A 22,397-nucleotide genomic window follows, 5' to 3' on the forward strand; every position below is an offset into this window, starting at 1 on the left:
AAAAAAAAAAAAAAAAAAAAAAAAAAAAAAAAAAAAAAAAAAAAAAAAAAAAAAAAAGAAAGAAAAGAAAGGAAACTGGATTTAAGAAGAACTAAAGCTCCAATAATGACTCAAATTCTATTTTTGTGGACATAAAGATTAAGACTACAGGACAAAAATTCTATGTATGTATCTAGAAAGATCATTCACATACTTTATTTTCTCTACAGAATACATGATAGTGTTGTTTAACACCATTCACATTAAATATTAACTATTTTTTGCAGCCAAAGTAAACTGGGAGTAGGACTAAAAAAACATTTTTTAAATTATTTATGTGTCTTCCAGTAAATTCATATATTACTCCAAAATGTAAATATATGATTATTAGGTTTAAAAAGAACAAATTTTTTTGTTTGTTTGTTTGTTTATTTATATTTTTGACACAAGTTTTTGAGATAGCTTAGTTTTGACAGATAACTCTTTGAACATCAGTTGAGTGTTTCTGGCAATATTGTAATCTGTGAACTAAAGCACTGAAAAATAGATTGGAGAGCTAAAAAAAAAAAGAGAGAGAGAGAGAAAAAACAAAACAAAACAAAACCTCCACCACCTTACAAAATGTGCTTCAAAACCAGTAATAGAAGACAATGTTACTACTGAAACGTGAAAATGCATTATAGAGGCGGTAACCGAAGGACATGGTACAACACTGGGACATGATAACAAGGCTCACAAAAATAATGAGCCTCTTCTTTGCAAGAGGAGACATACTACCAAAATCTGAACAGAAAATGTAATGAATTTTAATTTCATGCATTAATGTTTGTGCAGCTCCTAGGTACTTGCACTGCATTAAAGTCATTAACAAGAAGAAACAGCTCATAGAGACATTCCTATTAAAGTCATGCCAAGGAGATTTAATTCAGTCAGATATATTTGCTCCCTGAAAAACATTTAATACTTGGAAGAACTAAAATAAAAATATTACATATAACATATTATGTTATGAAATAATGTTTTGAAATACAATGTCAGGAGTAGTTTGTGATCTAATTCCGCATTCAGAAATGATGTTCCTGCATAATGCAGTTTAATTTCACGAATGAATAAATGAAATGTTATCACTGGTCAAATTTCATTGAATGCTTTTCTTTTCAAAGAAAAAAATAAATTCTGGAGCTTGTTTGTTTGTTGTTGTTGTTATTTTCTTTAACTCAGGTAACTATAGGAACAAAAACTGTTACTGAAAGGAATATTGGGCATATTCCAGAAAGGAGTGAGCATCGTTTGAGTTTTTCAAAATTTTTAAGTCTTTTGGGCACTTGAATTTTCACTTGGAAAATCTGCCTTATAAATTCTCAAAATGTTTTATGAAATGGCTGTATAATTTTTATGCTTGCAAAGGATACTTGATTCTGGTCTTGATGTTTCTGAAGCTATTCGTAATAATTAACCTTTCAGTATCACCTTCTTATCTACACTGTGTGCATAACCAGTGTTGTATTTGGGGAATTTGAGCTTAATGAGTATAATAAATGTTCCAGTTTTCTTCCTCTTCTTGCTCTTGGGGGTGTATGTATTTATCTGCTGTGAAGTATTATGATATAAAACTTAAATTAATTTTAAAAAGGATTTTATCTCTAGATCAGATAACCAGAATTCTGATTAATTAAATCATTTTGATTCACCATAAGAACTTGTATAATAATGCATATAGAAGTAAAAAATTTTATGGAAGCAGAAATGCTTCATAACTCAAAATGGATTAGTTGCTTTAATCTTCATCCTGGAGCACTGCAACATCTTCTTCACAGCTGCCACTCACAGCTGTGCTGCCCTCAGGTAGATTCAGAGTTCATCATCTTGTAAAGTCATGAAAACTGAAAATATGCATTAGGAATATACTGTTCATTACAAAAAAATAATACTATAAGAAAAAAATAGCAATAAAATTCTTTATTTTAGCTCACTGAAGTCTGAAATACGCTGTTTTCTTTGCTGTTGCACAACTTGTTTTGTAAGATTATTACCTTTGAAATACAGAAGTTGCCATCACCTTCCAGTCCTTGCCTTTTTGCTTTTCCAAGGAGAACTGTTCCTGCTAATTTCTCAATCTCATTTTGGATTACTCTAACTAGCGTTATTTAATATCAGCTCTTTAGTTAGTATTTAATTATCAGTGCAACTTTTGAACGTAGTCCAGAAAAGAAAATTTTGCTCTCTGAATGGACTTCCTGTAAATCTATTGTATTATGTTCCTGTTCAGTTCAAAGAGGACTTTGGAGGGAACAGTTGGACTTATAATTTCTGAAAGTATATTCACAGAATCACAAAATCACAGTCATAGGGTGATCGCCGGTGCTAAATCAGCTTCTCTGGAAGTTAAATCAGCAGATCACACTGGAAGGTGTCCAAGCGAGTTTTGAATACTTCCAGACAAGAAGGGAGAATTCACAACTTCTCTGGGCAGCCTGTTCCAGTTCTTTATTAGCCCCAAAGTAAAGAAGTTCCTGATAATATAATTTTCTTTGACTTTCTTGGAGATGAGATTCTGAATAAGCTGCAGCATCACCTTCTGAGACACGGAGGTAAGGTTGACTGGCCTGTGATTTCCCAGGTCCTCCTCCTTTGCCTTTCTGAAGACTGGAGTGACATTGGCTGTCCTCAGGTCTTCAGGCACCCCTGCCATTCTCCATGATCTCTCGTAGATGACAGAGTGGTTCAGCTGTCACTTCTACCATCTCCTACAGTACTTGTAGGTGCATCCCATGAAGGACAACAGATTTGAATGGCTTGAGTTTGCCTAGATGATCTCTGACAAGATCCTCTTCAACCAAGGGGAAATCTTTCTTTCCCCCGACTTTCTCCTTTTTTTCTTCAAAGTCTGGAATTCTGGAGGGGCAGTCTTAGCAGTAAAGACTGAAGTAAAGAAATTAAAGCCTTCTCAGTGCCCTCCATTATTAGGGCACCCACCTCATTCAGCAGCAGGCCCACATTTTTCCTAGTCTTGATTTTGATACTTGTATACTTAAAGAAGCCCTTCTCGTACTTCACCTCTCTCACCAAATTTAATTTGAAGTGGGCCTTGGCTTTACTTGATGCATCCCTTTTCTGACATTTCATAGACTTCTTCCATTTGATTTTTTCCATGAGCTCCTTGCAAATTCATACTACATTTGTTGGATTTCTTACTTTTCAGAGTGCACCAGTCATATACATCTATCAGTCCACACGATTTCTTCTTCACAATGCATTTTCCATAAATTTGGACTTTTAAAATACATTAAAAGATCTACTGTAGAGTTATTGAAATACCTTTTAAACACTATTTATATCAGATATTCTAATTTTTTTATAATCAGTAGAATTACTCAACAGTTACATAAATATCATTTTCATACTTAAATTTCATTTAGGACTACAGCTTCTTCTTTTTCTTTCTTTCTCTCTCTCTCTCTCTCTCTTTTTCTTTTCTTTTTTTTTTTTTTGGTTTATTATCCCCAGCATCCCCCTATCTATTCTCCTATGCAAAATTCACATGATTAAGAGATACTTATTTGTTTACTTACCACGTACTTGATAACTTGAAAAATACTGTCATAGTGTTTTGCACAACTGCTTCTAATGTAATTTGTTATAGGAAAGTCTTAAATTGACTTCATAGAGTCCTAGCTAGCTCATTCTATGACTGCAAAAGACTGAAGCACAGCTAAAAATATATGACTGTACAGATACTGAAATAATATCCTGATAAATTTTCCATGAACAGATAAAAGAATGCTCTAAAGGTTCTTAAAAAAAAGAGCTTAAGTTACATATGAAGGTAGCTCTCAAAATAATACCTTCTACTTAATTATGTCGGGCCACAACATCAGAGGTGGATTTTGGTGATAAAAAAGTAGAGGTTGAACCTTCCTGCCAATATTTCATTATATTTTGTTTCCACGTGACAGATGGAAGCTAAGTGGTAGTCTGACAGAATTCACCTGGCATATAAGTGTCTGTGAAGCAAAATTGTGTAACTGAACCTCTCCATTTGGGAAAAACAGCACCCACTGATATTCACTGATGGTTCCTGAAAATTAATGGAGACCAAAAATGGATATGAACATAGTGAGACAGTAGGTGGTGCATTTCAGCAGTGGTAACAGCAATGTGAAAGACAAGCCAGGAAGAGCATTTCAAAAAGCTTATTTACACAAATTGAAGGATTATGACCAGGTTACAGTGCATGGAGTTGACTCTTGGCTTCAATCAGTGATGAGCATCACACAGTGAATCAGAGTCATAATATCAGCCCAGGGAGTGTCAGCATGTGAATTTCCACAATGAAAACAATGTTAAAGATGCAGCCTTCAGCAGCTTAAATTATGTACGCTGTCTTTTTTGGCTAGGAAACAGGGGGATCCTTCTGCATTTCCTGGAACCAGGACCTCAATTCTGACCATTGCATCGTGATGCTGACTAAGCTTTCAGAGTAAGCTCATAGAAGAAGATGATGTTTGTCTTGCAACACAATAATAGCAGGGCCTATATCAATCTGAAAACTGTAGAGCACATTGCCAATCTTGGCTGGACTGTCACACTACATCCACCACATAGTTTGGATTTGTCATCTTCTGACTTCTACATGTTCAAGGTGATAGAAGGGCAATGTTTTCCTACCAACAATGCTCTCACAACAGCTGTGAAACAGAGGGTCATCTCTGCTGATGCAGATTTCTAAGAGAGTGGTATACATGCTCTTGTTTGTTGCTGATGAAAGTGCACAGCTAGTGTCAGTGATTACACAGAAAAATAGTGTTTTGTAGCTGAGAGTTTGAACTATCAGTGTTATTTCACTTTTTGTATCTGCTACAATTTCCATGGAAGTAAATAAGAGGCGTTACTTTCAGAGTGACCTTTTGTCACTTTTGTCTTAATTTAGAGAAAAAAAATTAAAAGTCAATGATATTCCATCTTGAGCCTTTTGTATTAATTACTTATATTTAGAATAAAATCTTATGAAAGGACAACTGTGGACAAACGTTCCATGAATATTGGATTGAACCAGGATTTCAGGCTTAGAGTATCCTTCTAACCCACACATCTGATCTTTAAATTTAGTGAAGATAGTTATCAAGGCTGAAGGCATAAATCAACTTTTAGTAATATTAGTATTTTTCCTTGCATCAAGTCTCAGAGTTATGTTCAGTGCTAAAAATGCACAAATTGGTCTTCCTAAATCAATTCCAATTTCTGGAAAAAAACTAGGACAGCTATTTCTAGCATGAATACAGAAATAAACTGTACACACCCTTGGTAAAATAGCTTTATTTGGGAACATAAATAAATGCATTTTCCATAAGTAGAATTAAATAATGGGTTAAATACCAATATGTATGAAATGTGCTTGCAATTTCTTTAAGAAAAATAAATTACTATAAAATTAAAGCTGAAATAGAAATGCATTTGTTACCATTAACTCTAATGATGGGATTTCCAAAAATTGGCAACATGATTAAAGTCTCATTCTCAGAAAAACAATGAAACAAAATGTATCTTACAATTTTATCTTATATTCAGGCATTTTGAGCCATTTTCTATCATATGAGTAACCCATATATTCAGTGTAATTGGCAAAAAAAAAAGAACAACTTAGAGTTGCTTTGAATCCTTAGGGACTAAATCTTACTGAAAATGCTAGATAGAATAACTTCCAGTTTATAATTTAGGGAAAGCATCCCTTTCATTTTTAAAATATTCTATAGATTTCTTCCATTGTGAATACATTCTATTCTAAAAGAACTGTCATATTCAAATTATTTGGCCTGGAATACAAAAGTAAAGAGATGCAAGAACAAGAGAAAAAAAACTTATTTATATCAGAAACTCAGAATCTTACCACAACATTAAGAAAGTATGCTGTGGTGCCAGTGAGAAATGCATTATTGAAATTAGCAGCGGAGGCTCTGATTTTGTATTCCGCAAAGATTAAACTGATGCACAGAGGAAAATCACATAAGTTTTGAAGGTAGATGATATAGAAAAAAAAAAAACGAAAAAAACCACAACTGTCAGATAAAAGTTTGAGTTGAAGCATAGTGTCTTAAACACAAGGCAAAAAAAATTGTTTTGGAGGAAAATACTCTTCTTCATCGAAGGGGCGTTGAAGTTATTAAGGATTATTTAAGCTGCTAATAATATATATAGTTATTCAATATCTAGGGGGTAAAATCAATACTATATTGTGCATAGCATTGATCTATGACTTGTAGTGCCACACATAGTGTTAAATAAGCAAATGTATCTTGGATTAACTTCTTTAACAAGAAAGTAAGTTGCAAAGAACTTTAGCAGTTGGCAACCCTGCACATAGCAGGGGTTCGAAACTAGATGATCATTATGGCCCTTTTCAACCCAGGCCATTCTATGATTCTACAATTCTACCACAAGTGAGTTTTTTTTTTTTTTCTTGGTCTCCATTTAGCACCATATAGGTAGAGAGAGAGTGAAAATAGGCCAGCATGAAGGTTTCTTAAGCAGGAAAATATATGAATTATTAATGCAGTTTTAACTAGAAATCTTGATAATGGAATTTCACTCAACTAGTTGGAAAACTCCACTCTTCTCGTTTAGAAGTATATCTGATCCAACATTCAATACTTGATGTAGAAAAAGGTGGTGCATATCTTTCACTCTATCACATATGAATCTTTGACATTTTAACCTATTTTCCCATCAAAAACATACTTTTCTGGACACTATTTCTATGACAGTGTGCAAAGGCTGAGGTGAAACAGAACTTTAGCCCTAGTCAGAAAGAATGGAAAGATTACTGATTTTATGGGATGCTACTATCATTGGTGAACACAGTTATACTCTGAAGACATTCGTGTTCAAGAATAACCCAATCTAGATTCAGTATGAAAAAGATTCACTGCAGTAAAATGATTTCAAAAAATAGGGAAGGGGAAGGGAAAATGGAAGGGGAAGGGGAATGGAAAAAAGAGGAAGGGGAAGGGGAAACGGAAGGGAATACTGATAAAACCAGGACAAGAATTTTCAGTAACTGTCCAGTGCCCTTAATTTCAATATTTCAGTATTTCCCATATTTGCCTTAGAATTTTTCAGTTTAAATTACATGTTACTTTAACTTCATAAAAGATAATTAAAATAAATAATAGAGGATGTGAAAGAGTAGTTTCATGTAGGCTGCCCTGTGTGGTTGACAGACTAATCACATGGATTGAGGGTTACCACTTTTGCTATTACAAAACCATATAATTCCAGGTCGTTTTTAAATAAACAATTTTCTCAATAATGTTCAAGTTATGCTCATTGTATTATGAATATCACTTGTTTAGAACAACACGACTGGGGTAATTATTAGTCTCATTCTTTTTTTTCTCATTCTCATTCTCAAATACATGATTTTATTTTTCATATCTGATGCCCCATTATGTTAAGACTTATGCTCTGAGTAAGTGGATAGGGTCACCAGAACATGAAATCACGTAGTGCCATTCACAATAAAAACAAAAACAAAACTAACTAAACCAAATAAACCAATCAACTAAGAAACAAATCCCCTTTCCCAGTATTATTTGTGTATCTTGCTACTTTTGGCAAATAAACTGAAATCAAAACACATATTAACAAAAGTAGGAAAATTCATGTTAAAAAATATCTACAGCTCTAAAGTTGTGGAGTTTTTTGTTCGTGTGTTTTTTGCATTTGTAAGATATTTTAGATACATAAGCTTAAAAATACTTACATAACTGGATGCAGGATTACAGCCTTCAATTACAAATAATAATTGTGCTTTATATGGGACTAAATTCAGAACATACTTACTCTTACTATACTAAATTTTTTAACTGTTTTGTCATATTTTATTTTCTGAAGAGGTGCACAGTTACTGGAACTTCTGAAGAAAAAAAACATTTTTGATGTATCTCAGAAAAGATGATGAAGTCACATTTATACTTGATAAACTTATTATCTATTATTATTATATATTATATATTATTGTATATTATATATTATCTATATATAATAATATTATCTATTATTATATATTGCCAATTATATAAATATTATTATATAGCAAGCACTCTTCATAGGAAATTAATAGCATACTGAGTAAGCTAAATATAATTTACTTTTATTTACTGTATTAAATGCATTTTATTACAGAGGTTCTAGAAAATATGTTACTATCTTAGTAGTGGGAGGAGAATAGTCTGCACAATAGAAATGAATCTTTAATAAAAATGTGATTGTCCGGGGTGGTTGGAAACACCTGTAATATCAATTTAGTACATGTGTTGCGAAGCAAGTACACACACACAGAAAAAAGAATGTATGATAACATTAGCTAAAGAAAAATAACAAAATTATAGTATTTTTAGAACAGTTGTTTGTTTCATATAACAATAAAAAACCTTTCTGAAATCTTGGTGCTGTATGGCTGTTTTTATTTTATTTATATTTATTAATATTTATATTAAAACAATATGTATATGCCTTTACTAGAATTTACCTGGTATCACACTGCTTGTCTCTTTTGCAGAATCTAAATTTGACAGCTGTCCTTACTTTGAATGTATTTGCTGTCTTGAAGAAGGATATGACTTAAGATTCATAACACTATTTCTGTATATTATGTCATCATGGACTCAATTAGTATTGCTTCCGTAATTTTAATACCGAAATATTGAAAAGATGAAAATACTTATGTAGTATTAGTTACACAGCAGCATGTCTCTAGGAGTATCCTTGCATCATTCATATTAATGGTGATGGTGCAAGTTCAGAGTGCTACACTGACTAGATTCTTGAAATCCTTACTAGAGGGCTGTGTAGTTGTTGCCTGAATAATGCAGCTATGCTTATGAAGCTGATTTACAATACTTCTGCCCATTAGCTCTGAACTGGTATTAAGAGCTCCAAGTTCTAACACAATATCCTAATAAAGATAGGTTGAGCAGGTCTTGTAGAGAATATTTAATATTCATCCCTGTCCCGTAGGACACTGAACTGCAGTAGCTCAGTAAACATCTGTTCATAAATTACTAAGTTCTACTGGATGAAATTTTGATTAAAATACTTAATACCCTAGATTCTTAATGCAGCGAAACTAGTTTCAGCTTTCATGTCTGAATGCTCTCAGATACCCAGCCAAATGATTGGGTTGTATAGGAAGAAAATGTTTCTTCCCCAAAGTAAAATTCAACCTGTGATTTTTTTTTTTAACAAAGGAGCTTCCTTCGTGGTGGCTGGAAAGTTGTGTGGTGGATCTGGGGTGTTAGCTGACAGCTGGCTGAACACAAGCCAGCAGTCTGTCCAGGTGGCCAAGGAGAGCAACAGCAATGTAGCATGTATCAGAAACAGTTCAGCCAGCAGGAGCAAGTGATAGTTCCTCTGTACTTGACACTGGTGAGGCCACTCCTCAAGCCCTGTGTTCAGTTTGGGTTATTCACTACGGGAAAGACATTGAGGCCCTGGAGCATGTCTAGGAAAAGGTAAAAGACCGGTGAAGGGTCTGGAGCACCAGTCTTCTGGGGAGCAGCTGAGGAAACTCGGATGGTTCTGTCTGGAGGAGGCTCAAGGAAGAGGTCCTAGAATGGCCTGCCTTGGTAGGTAGCACGGTCACCATTTCAGTAGGTGTTCAAGACCCATGGAGATATAGCACTGAGGGACATGGTAGTGGACATGATGGGGATGAACTGAGGTTGGGCTTGGTGATAAAATCATACAGTCATAAAATTGCTCAGATTGGAAAAAGACTTCAAGGTCATCAAGTCCAAACACTTGCCAAACCAAACAAGCCAAACCATACCACCCTAACTCTAACAGCCCTCCACTAAATCATGTCCCTGAGTACCACATCCAAGTGGTTTTTAAACACATCCGTGGATGGCGACTCAACCACCTCCCTGGGGAGCCTGTGCCAGTGGTTAACAACCCTTTCTGTAAAGAAGTTTTTTTCCTTATTTCCAACATAAACTCCCCTTGCACAACATTTCCACACATCCTGTCACCAGTGAGAAGAGAGCAATCCCAACCTCTCTGCAATCACCCTTCAGGTATTGGAAGTGAGCAATAAGGTCTCCTGTTCCCCAGACTGAACAGCCCCAGTTCCTTCAGTTTGTCTTAGTAGGGCATATTCTCCAAGCCACTCACAAGCCTTGTTGCCCTTCTTTGGCCCTGCTCCAACAACTCTATGTTCTGTCTGCACTGAGGTGCCCAATACTGAACACAGTACTAGAAGTGGGGCCAGTGCTCACCCGTGCCAAGTACAGGGGCAGGATGACTTCCCTAGTCCTGCTTGTTGCTCCATCCCTGATACAAGCCAAGATGCCATTTGCTTTCTTGGCCACCTGGGAACACTGCTGGCTCATATTCAGCCGACTGTCCATCAGTACACCAAGATCCCGGTCCATCAGGCAGCTTTCCAGCCACTCCTCCCCAAGCCTGTAGTGTTGCCTGGGCTTGTTATGATCAAAATGCAGGACCCAACAGTTGGCCCTATTGAAACTCATACAGTTCATCCTGTCCCATCAATCCAGTCTATCTAGGTCTTTGATCTTGGAGGTCTTTCCCAACCTTAATGATTCTGTTATTCTATAATATCAAATATTCATAGATAAGGACAATTTAGAATGTACCTCCTTTCTGGAGCAGGTGATGCTGTGTGGTATACACACAGTGACTAAGATAAAACAGATAAAACCTCTATTTAGCAAACTAAATCTGTCCCTGTTACCCAAAAATTTCCAGGAATATAAAACAGAATAAATATTTGATACAAATATTACTTTTGTAAGCAACACCAGATCATTTTTTCTGAATATGTCTTCTGCTGTACTCACATATGTTCATACTAACAAAATAGGATTTTGAGCACGAGATATACAAATCTCCAAGACAGATTTAAATACAAGACATTATAAAGAGCACACATATGTGGATATCTGCATATAAATAATTTGCTTTTATGGAAGAAATATTATAATTTCTCACCCCTACATGAGTATTTTTTATCGTAAAGGGAATAAAACAGGCTATCACAGCAAACACTAATACTTTCATAAAAGTCATTGCACCTGGGAAACTAAGATTGTTTTGCTAATATTTGTTGTAGTTTTTTTTTCTCAATTGGTAAAATTTCTGAACCTTGAAATCCAAAGACTACTGTTATTAATCTTTGTAAGGAGGTCACAGGTTCAACTGCTTTGATTTTCTGAAAATTCCTGTAACACCTCCCTGACAGGGATTAAGAACAGCCATCTCATGAAAACTATCAGAGGAAAACCCTTTCATCACTGAGGTAGAGAAATACTTTCTTCTGGAGTTCAAAGGATGCAGCTCTTGCAAAAAGAGCCTCATAAAGCAATTACCTTGGTCAATGCCATAAGGATGAGCATTCCTAACTGTAGCTACATGCTTCATGTAGAATATATATCAGGTATATTTTACAGGATATACCTTTAATATAAAACAAAACAAACAAAAAACCCCTCATGTCTAAGAGTGCTAGCAACAGTGATTATCCTGTGAGGCAGAGCAAGGTTTTTCTGACAAAAAAAAAAAAAAAAGCTAGAGTAAATATCTTCAGGTACATGCCATAAATTCAGCCCCTGAAGAAATACCTACCACCACTATTTCTGCAAAAAATTTTCAAGTGAAAAGTTCATAATTCCTGGTAATTCCAGAAAGACAATTGATATGCAACCATATTTTCTTCTAACACATCTAAATTACCCAAAAAGAAAGGCTAGAGACCATCTTGAATAGTAAATTATGTAAATCATTTCAATTATTTTGATTCTTTTTTTGATTCCTTTCTCTGACTTTTACCCAAGTATTATGAAGCTCTTAGTCAAAAGGTAGTTTTATGTGCCTGTATTCACTCTTGAGATGGACAAAAAATTTAAAATACACTTAGTAAATATGCCACTTAGGTAGTTCTCATTACCAATTAATTCCATTAGCTTCTACTTGTTCATTTTGAAACATCTTCTCCTTTAGAGTTAAAAGGAAAACTTATTTTTCCTTAGTTGATATACAGCTTGATTATCTGCCATTCTCTGGACAGAGAATTTTACGTTACATTACATAGTAAAGCTTAGCAGTACACCTAAGTGTCTTTTCTGCAGAAACCAACTCCAGAGGATTGTTTTGTAACATTAGTCTGATAATCAATAGGAGCTAAGAACATTTTAAAAGAAAATTACTGAAGCAAATACTTAAGATAAATAATAGAGTTTAAATTATGTTTAAATCATTTCATTTCTTAAACAACTGAGAGTGGTTTTCATAAGTAACACTTAGCAACGAAATATGCTAAATAATTTTGATTCATAATTTAGAATAAGACTTTCAAGGGGACTGTAAAAACTGTTCCTAAACGCTCTATAACCAAAGGGAGAAGAAAGAGATGGGGAGGTAGCCAGGATAATTAAATGCCAATGCTATGCCCTGTGGAAACTTTCAATTAACTCAGCTTTTGGAATTCATTGCTTTTCCCTGGCACTGGACTTCCAGATTTGTAATTAATTCTTATCAATAAATACATATGCATTTCTCCAGCTTGTACAACACAGTAATGGATCACAAAGTAAAATATATCTTCTGCAGAATGTTGAGCATGCAGTTAGATTGTAAGTCTTAAGGCAGAGGAAAAGGAAAGGTTTTTTGGTTTTTGCTTATTCTTAGGCAAATTCTGTTCTATAAACAAGACAAATCCTTTCACTTTTTTGGCATTTTATCTTCTCTTTTGGTAGTTCATGTTTATTTCATTTCTATTATATTTTTGAGGGATGGCAGAAATAGCATATTAGACCATATTTATACTTCATGAAACAAAAGTTTTGTTCTAGGTGATTTCCACATGTGCACAAAATCAATTAAAATATCTAGCTTAAATGATACGAGATCCATACAGAGTTCCAGTGTACCTCTATATTATGAAGTGCATATAAGTATGGAAAATCTATGGGTACATTCCTCTGATACAACAGAAATAGAATATCAAGTTAGTCTTTGATCTGCTTTTAGTGTTACTATTGTCAGTATTTCCAGATTATTCCCTTCGTTTTTACTATAGTGAATATAATGGTGTTCAGAGGCTCCTGAATGTCCACCTGAAGCCTCTTCAGGCTTTTAGTTCAGTATGTGATTGTTTCCAAGGCTTGAAAAAAATTTTCACATGCCCTGTCATTAAGAAAACCTTGGGTTATATTTTTTGTTTCTTTGTTTGTTTGTTTTCCCCTTGGTCCTCCTTATCCCCCAAAATGTTACCTGATTTCTAGATTTATGTTTCTTTACCTTATGAAACTTTTAGTGGAGCCACCTTTATGCCAGTATGCAATAGAAAAAAATGTCAATGCTTTTACAATAAATCAGTGTAGGGAATGCTGGATATTAATTGTCATTAGGCACAGTCCTAAGTCTTTAAAGGATTTACAATGTGATATGGCACTCAATATCACTGATATTAAGTCAGCCTGAATGCTACTCTGGATATCTCATTGCACTTTGATCTAACTTCTCCTTTCTGCACCATTATATTCTCTGTATATCTAGTTTCTATCAAAAAGGGTCTGCTTGTATTCCTTCATCTTACACTATTAACCTGAGAATGTAATGATTTAGAAAGCTTGCCTAATTACTGTTCCTTCATTGCCTCCTACATTAATTATCATAAACAGTGCATTATATAACATGCATTCATAGTCATGAGGAGATTGAAACTGTTACTCAACACAGGAAATTTTAATTATTTATATGACTGTGTGTATTAATTATATCAAATCAATCTTTGGAATATTTCAGTGGAAGAGGAAATAACTCCTATGCTCAGTGTATGCATCTTTTCTTCACAGGCAATGCTTCACTATCTGACACACAAAATTGCCACCAAAAGTTGATGAAAAGTGGGTGAATAACTTGATGCAAGCTAGCAGTATGCATTTGCAGCCCAGAAGGCCAACTGCATCCTAGGCTGGACCAAAAGAGGTCAGAAAGGAGAGGGATAGGATTCTTCCCATCTGCTTCACCGTTGTGAGGCCCCAGCTGGAGTACTGCATCCACATCTAGGGCCCCCAGTAAGGAAGGATATAGAGTGGTTGGAGCAGGTCCAGAGGAGGGCCATGAAGATGACCAGATGCAGAGCATCTCTCCTATGAAAAGATGTTGAGAGAACCAGGTTTGTTCAGCCTGGAACAGAGAAGGCTCCAAGGAGATCTCATTGCAGCCTTCTAGTACTTAAAAGAAACATAAATGGAGAGAGAGCAAGTTTAGCAGAGTCTGATAATGATAAGACAAGGCAGAATTTTTTTTAAACTAAAAGAGGGGAGATTTAAATTAGATACTAGGAGGAAATTCTTTATGCAGATGTTGGTGAGTCACTGACACAGGCTGCTCAGAGAAGCTGTGGATGTCCCCATCCCTGGAATTGCTCAAGGCCAGATTGGATGGGGTCCTGGGCAGTCTGAACCAGTGTTTGTCAACCAGCCCATGGCAGCAGCAGTTGAACTAGATGACTTTAATGTCTTTTCCAACCCAAAATTTTATGATTGCATGATTCTGTAAGAAATTAATTCCTGAGAGGTTCAGAAGCCTCTCTATAACATTGGTTGAGAAGTTTAAGTACAAATTTACATGTGAATCCTGTAAATGCAAGAAGATAAAAAGACCTTTTATAAAGAATCATGTTTCTATTGCAGCAGATGAGTGGCTTACTAGAACTTAATCTGTGACTTATTTTTGAAGAGGAAAGGAATGAACAAATGTCAAACATGGTACCACATCATCCAGAAGCCAACAAAGAAACCTCAAACAAAGATTCTGTTTAAGCTCCCAGTCATATTCTCCTCCACATGGTCCTTCTACTACAGTTTTCATTCTTCCACTGCAGGAAGCAGCTTGCTGGTTGCCAGTTCTTCTTGCCTGAGGACTTCCAGAGCCCATTGATTGCAATGCTGGGGATTAGTGAAACAACAGTACTGGAAGATGGTTTCATCAGTCCATGATTATTGAGACTGAAGATCTGGATGAAGTAAAATGTAACTTCTTTTTCTGGGTTAAAGGCCCGTGCTTTCCTCCAATGGAAAATACTGTGGGTAAGTGGAATGGGAAGAAGATTTTGTGCAGCTCTTTCACCCTGGCATTGACTGAGGTGCAGATGACACATTTACAGAGGACTAAAAAAAAAAAAAAAGAGTCTGTGCAAGGGCTAACACGTTGGGATTATTTTCAAGAAACCAGCTCTAAGATTTAGGATTTCAGATTTTATTTCCAAAAGATATGCTAAGATTAAATGGGCCCATTATTATTTGGGTATGACTTACATAGTACAACAAAGAAAAGTGAAGCTTATTTTGACTGAGAAAAGATACAATTCATTTATTGTAGGGGAAATTTCTAAAATAACATGAAGAAATTAAGAAATTGACCAAAAGTTATGTTTCCTCTATGTAGTAATGTGATGGTACCTGTGAAAATTATGGTCAGGGTGAAGGCAACATAAACCGTGGATTGCTCATATTCTGCTGTGTTAGAAGTCAAAGTAATACACGAGGCATGGTGTCATGAAGACAGTCTTCATGAACATTTGTCAGAGCTTTAACCAAACTCTGTCTTCCCGGCAGACAGGTTGTGTTCACGCTCCCCTTTCTAATATACATGGAAATCAAGGACAGTGTGGTTTGAAAAACCTGGTGGATGGAAGGTTCTCTGTATACTGTTTCCTATTATTGAAACAAACTGTGGGATGTATTTTCATAAAAGATATTGTGTGTGTGTGTGTGTGTGTGTGTGTGTATTTTGGAGGTGGTGTTTTTGTTGGTGGTGGCAGTATGAACACATATTCAGAATGAGAGGATATTCAAATTTTCATATCAGGCCGTACAAAAAAACATTTCACACTTCTCTGGTAGTTCTCTGTTCTCATTTACTCAGAGACTGAGCTAGGTGTAAAAGCATCCATTGGGTGGATAAGATGCATTACCCTTTTCTAACATATGATTTAAACCATCTATCAGCCACTATATAAACCTTGCTAGACAGTTTTAGTATGAAAACCTTGAGCTTTACACTGCAGCATTTATCACATTTTAAAAGTTAGATCTCTGGAAATACAGGTGTGTGGTTTTGCTCTGTCACCTTCCTTCTTTTCAAACCATTTTGGATATTTTCATGAACTCTAGTCATATTCAAAACTCATGAGAGCCAATGTATCAGGGTAGCCAGCAGAAGTTTCACATTTAGCACAGAAGCTGCAGATTGAGAACATTTCTGTGTATGCAAACATTCTTCAGCCTTTCACATAGATATACTGTATCTTGTCAAACACTGACTCTCAATAGGTGGTAGCATTTCATTAGCAGCATTTAATTTTGGCCAAGAATTGGGAAGAGATTTGTATCTTGATCTTCAATGCAAATAAGCTGAATAATCGTTGAGGAAACTGTGGTTCAATTATACTCGATTTAATTGAAGGTCTTCAGATCTTTTTATCACAGCTGCACAAGGAATGAGCTGAAAATGTCTTTGCAAAATTTGTATTTGCTGTGAGAAACTTTAAGAAAAAAAAAAGCCCTCATATTTTTTAAATTAACATGGTGCTTATAAAGCACTTTACAATGTGCTGTTGGTAAGAGGTTTTCATTTTTGGTTTGTTCCAGTTAGTTATTTTGCACACGTCAGGTAAAAAGTAGTGATTTACTTGTCACCAAAAGACACAGCTCTTGCTGTGGGGTGGTTTAAAAAAAGTCCATACCCAAATTTATAACTAGATCTAGACCATCATGCAGCCCTTCTAGTCCTCTGTTACAATGCATCATAGTTATCATAGGAAAATTTTAACACCAGCCTCTCTGGTCCTGCCTAACTTGCTGCCTTACTGGGCAGCCTTCACCCCAGAGCTTCCTCTGGCTCTACTAGTATCACTGGTACAGCTCCACATGCTCAGAGCAGGGCTAGACATTTCTCCTGCCCAAAATACACGTAATTCCAGTCTCTACTAATTCGGAGAAGTATGTGAGAACTTGCTGCTGAAAAACAAAGTAAAAAAAAAATGCCGTGCTCTTTAGATTTATCTGCCCATTTTCCTAATAATCTTGTCCATTTCACCTTGTTCTTATGTTCATTCTGTAGTTTAGTCATAGAAGTTTTTCCTGTTGCCTTTGACATCCTTTGCAGTCTCAGTTTCACCTTCCCTATCACTGTTCTTATAATCTCAGGTGCCATTTTAAAATTTCTCTCATTTATTTATTCATTCATTCATTTATTTATTTATTTACTGCCTGTTCCCTTTCCATTTGCTGCTTTTTAGATTGAAATTCTGTGATGAATTCCCCGCTTAGCTGCACTGATGTCCTGATATGTCAGCCTGAGTATGGGGATGACCACTCTCAGCCTTGGAGAATGTTGCCCTTAAATGTTGGTCCTCAAGAGCTGCCTCTCCTAGGATCTCTTCCACGTACTCCATGTGTAAATCAAGATGTGCTCACCTGATGTCCTGGATCTGTGCTTTGCTACTCACCTACCTCTCTTTCTGAGATTTTGTACCCTTCTTTTCCACTGCCACTACAGTCACAGCTGTTGGTGATTGTTACCTGCTCAGTTTTTTTCTTGTTTGTGGACAGCAGATCCAGTAGTTTATCCCCCCAATAGGCTTTTCATTAACTGTACCAAGCAGTAACCCAGCCCAACATTCTACATGTATTTTGAGAGATAGTTTGGCAAGACACCACTCTTCTCAAGTACGGCATGGAACAACAGGAGAATAGGATGCTGATGTAACATGTTTGCATAGTCAGCTTAAACAAAGAAACCTGTGATTTATTGCACAGTGGTCCTTAAATATATACATGGATTATTCACAGATGACACAGCAATATTTACTCAGTCACTACTCAGCAGTGTCCTCAGGAATATAGATAAGATTATTTGCCAGAATGTAGTCCACTATTTGTGATCCAGCAACCTTTTAAAAACTCCTATGGTGCTCTTGCATCAAGCAGTTAGTTTTATGACCAAAAGTAACAATCCTTCTCACAGTAATTCCCCAACTTGAGCTCAGGATAGTTCTAATTGTCTGGTCCAGAATTGCTGCCAAGTGAAGGAGACATCCAACACTGTGACAAAGAATATAAAAGTTTCGCCAGATGTTCACAACAGCAGGTGAGATTATTCATTAAAGGTATCATCTCTTGTCAATTTGACAAGTGCGCTTTTCTCCGGCTTTAATAAACTTTGGTATGTTTGTGTTTAAATTTCTTGTTTTTATTTAGTAAGATCATGTTAAAATTGCTCATATTTTACTTTTTAGGGCAATGATTAAATTATGTTTATAGTTCTCTTAGAACTATATATTTGTGCAGTTAAGGTTCAATGCTGCAAAGTCCTGGTATCTTGTTATTCAGTTCATTGTTGCATTATTGTTCAATATCCAAAGAAATCTTGTTGAGACACAGAATTGTTACAATTGGAAGAATGCCAGGACACAAAATGATTAGCAATAATTAGCATATCCTGGAGGTGGCAAAAGAAGGTTGGAAGGAACAATCTTGGGTTCAGGAATGAATCTGATCAAATCATTAAGAGCCAGCTAATGTCTGGGGACAATTTTTTGGGTGGCAACAATACAAAAAAAAAATAATTCAGCAAAATGAAATAAAGTTCTGATCAAACTATGTTGCTGTTGGAAGGTGTCTAAAAATTAAAAAAATTAAAATTTGAATCTGATTCACAAAATTTAAGGGAATAATACCAAAACTGGGAAAATGAAATGAAATATCTCATGACTGTGAAATACAAACAGGATGGAGGTGGAGGTCTTATTAGAACTATGGTCTCCATAACTGGAGTATGTGAATTAGAAAAAGCTTTTAAAATACATCTGCTACCATGGAAGAAATAGGCAATTTCACAGTAAACTATCTTAGTACTACAACAATAAATTTCTTCTTTAGCTCTAGTAAAAAAAAAAATAATAATTTGGCATTTGCTGTTATTATCCTACAAGAAAGTAATTAATTCTACCTGCTTATTCATGTCAACAAATACTGTCTCACTGCTCTCTCCTCTTGACATCTCTTGACATCTAGCTCTCTTACACTCTCTTTGGTCCTTTACAGAGTCCTGTGGCTGGGCTGCTCCATTACATTGAAGACCATCCCTCCTCTTCTTCTCTGTCCATTTGTACTGAAGGATTTTTACCTGTCTGCTGCTTACATGATGCTGTCTCATCAGGTCTCAGTTTTTGCAACTCTCTACTAGCAGTCTCCATTCATACTTGCACTACATTTATGCTTACACATGTAGGAACATATACCTTTGTGAATGGCTTGGAAAAAAAAAAGGGAAGTGTGTGTAAATGAAACACGGAGCTCTTCATTGTAAAACAAGATGCTATTTGCTTTTGGGGTTAATTCAAAAATTATTTTTAGTGTGGTGAGTTTCAGGTATAGTAGCTGCAGGAATTAACACAAAATTTCCAAAAATAATGTCAACGAATATGAGAGACCACTGAATAACAGTATGATGTTTTTCATGACCTGAAGATGCAGCTTTAAAGTTAAAATTATCCATCCAATCTATTCTCTAATATCTTACTATTTATTCTCCTACAAGCTACTAGTCATCATGTCATGACATTGGTGTTGTTACAGGGCTGCCAGGGATTTCTACTTCACCACTTCTTCTCTACTTGACTTTGAACACTTCCTCTAAATTCCAGATAGTTCTCTCTGCCTACCTATCATATTAAGTTAGGAGATAATATTTTTGAAGTCCTCAAGTGACTGGAGTGCCCAAGTGAAGTTTTTCAAAAGCACAGTAGGCTTCTCGTGCCTAAGTGTCACCAAAAGTCATAGCATGTTATTCTCTCAGCTGCCAGTTCGCTTTATAAGCATGTGTGAATGCTGCAGCAATTCATGAAATCCAAGAAAACAGTGGCTTTTACATCTTCTTCTGAAAAGGTTGGAATGATTCCATTAACAACTCTCCCCTTTCTGAGAGAGTTGATGGAATATTCAAGGAAAAGAATTATTAAAATGAAAACTCCAAGCTGAACTAAAATATGATTTACATAGGTTAATATCTATCAACAACCAGTGATAAATGTTGTAGTAGAATTAAAAAACGCTTTTGAAAATCTTGGGAAATAGCTACCTTGTTTATTTAGATGTGTTTTATAAATTCCACTGTTGTGGTTCAACCCAGCAGGCATCTCAGTACCATGCAACCATTTGCTCATTCTCCGCCCTCCCAGTGGTTCTGGGGAGAGAAAAGGGACAAAATATTAGAATATATATGCTGAGATAAGCATTATGTACTAAGACAGAAAAGGAAGAGAAAAATATGTGATGATAACAACGTAGATATCCACAATGCATCTACTCATCACCGTTTTATAGATGCACAGCAGTCCTTGAGAGGTGACTCTCAGCCAGATACCCACATCTTTATGGCTTTCTGCATGATGTCATGTTATACAGAATAACCCGTTGCCTAATTCAGGCCAGCTATCCTGGCTCTCTTCTATCCCAGTTACCCAATAACGACAGTGGTTTTTCCCTACTGAGCAGCCCAGCCTGGCCCTGCGCCTGTCACTCTGCAGCAAAGCGAACATTGGTGTACAGTTAACACTGTCTTAGCTGAAACAGGACATCCACCTACACCTTCCTCAAATAAAATTTTTTTACCATTTTGTCTTGTGTCTGAAAAAAGCAACTTCCAAACTGACGTGCCAGTCTATTACTTTGTCTAGCCAGTGAGGCACTGGGTATGTTCTAGCTATTGTTACATATTGTGCAATGCTTAGTCAATACTCTACAGGTGCACAGGAGGTACAGAAACCTATAACAATCGCTAGACTTAAAACACCTAATCTCTGAAGAGCATTTTTCCTGGAAAGTAATCGTCATTGGAACATACAAAGATTGGTCCCTAGTTTGTGGAAATAGTTCACCTCAGCAATGCTAGGTGACCTAGATAATTCCTTTTATCATCAGAGATTTCACTGGCCATTTCTCTATTGTTCTTGAATTAAGGAAAAATCATTAAATAAATAGCTAAGTACTCAGGTATAACTTTCCACAGTTATCTCTATTTGGATGCAGAAAATATAAGTTGCCAAAAATGTAAGCTGTTTTCTTCAACCAATATAGCATTTCAATAGGATAAAAAAGGGTGAATGTCCTAGTTTTCATATATTTCTCAGAAAGAAATGCGTCAAACAAAACAGCTTTGACATAAGCCACAAAAACAAGTTAAAAACAAACACTATAACTCCTGAGACTGGGATGTTAAACAACAGCCCTTTTGAGGGCTGCCTGGATTTAAAACCAGGACAGAAAGTTAGTTCTGATTTCATGAAAAGGCTTCAAGCTTTTCCTTCTTTTGTTTTTATCTTCTGTCTACCAACATGGTACTGATTATCTTGGCAAAGTTTCAATTTGAAGGAACACAGGCATGCTGTAGTCAGTAGAAATGTGTGTGAGAGTCTAGCTAACTAAAGGTTATTCCCTATAAATATTTCCTGCAGGCTTGTGTTCTCCTTTTCACTCCTGCTCCTACCTGCAGCAGTAACATTCTGATGAGTAAATAAAGAGGAAAGATTTTTAAGTTCTTGCAAGAAATTTCTTGTGAGACCAGCAGGATATAAGATGCAAATATGTAATCTGCCCAGAGCATACACAGAAATTTGTTAAGCTTAGTGCAGTTACAAAATATGTGTTGCTAGCAAAAGATTTTCTTGCTTTGAGTTGGAGAAACTTTTACAGGAAAGAGTACCTTGATGTCATCAATTTATCAATGTGTCTTTTCAGTCTGCATAAAAATATTACAGAGCTATCATAAAGCTTCCTAATCGAATCTGAACTAAAGTACAGTCCACACTAGGAACTTGCAGGTGGGTAATGTAACAGATACAGAGATGAATAAGGAAGAAATCACTTTCTAATGTCTCTCACAGAAAACATACTGCTTTTCTGTTTTCTTATTAGCTAACATGATGATTTACCATTGGTGTTATAACCATCTTGACTCAAAGGATGATTTTAGTTTACAAAAGGTAAGAGTTCACAAGTACCACGACATTCACTTGGTACAAACTCTTTTTGAATCTATTAAGTCAGTGGTTGATGTATTAAGGATGTAGTTTTTGTTATTTGTATTACTCACATTGCCATAGAAATAAAACATCAAAGTCAAGGAGAAACTTGTAAGAAGCAAAGGGATTTTAGAGATACACCTGGACAAGGTTTGTCATTTTCCAGGAGCACATTTTCTCTGATGCACTTATGTGCATGAGCTATTTCCCTGCTTGGTTACATAACCTAAAAGTGTCCTGATTTTAATTAACTGAAAATATAAAGTAGAGAAATTTAAAAGTTGAATATACAGTTGCAGAAAGCAGA

The sequence above is a fragment of the Lagopus leucura genome, unplaced genomic scaffold (genome assembly GCF_019238085.1).
Source record: "Lagopus leucura isolate 7727_CA_CO unplaced genomic scaffold, USGS_WTPT01 Super-Scaffold_54, whole genome shotgun sequence".
In the NCBI taxonomy this organism is placed as follows: domain Eukaryota; kingdom Metazoa; phylum Chordata; class Aves; order Galliformes; family Phasianidae; genus Lagopus; species Lagopus leucura.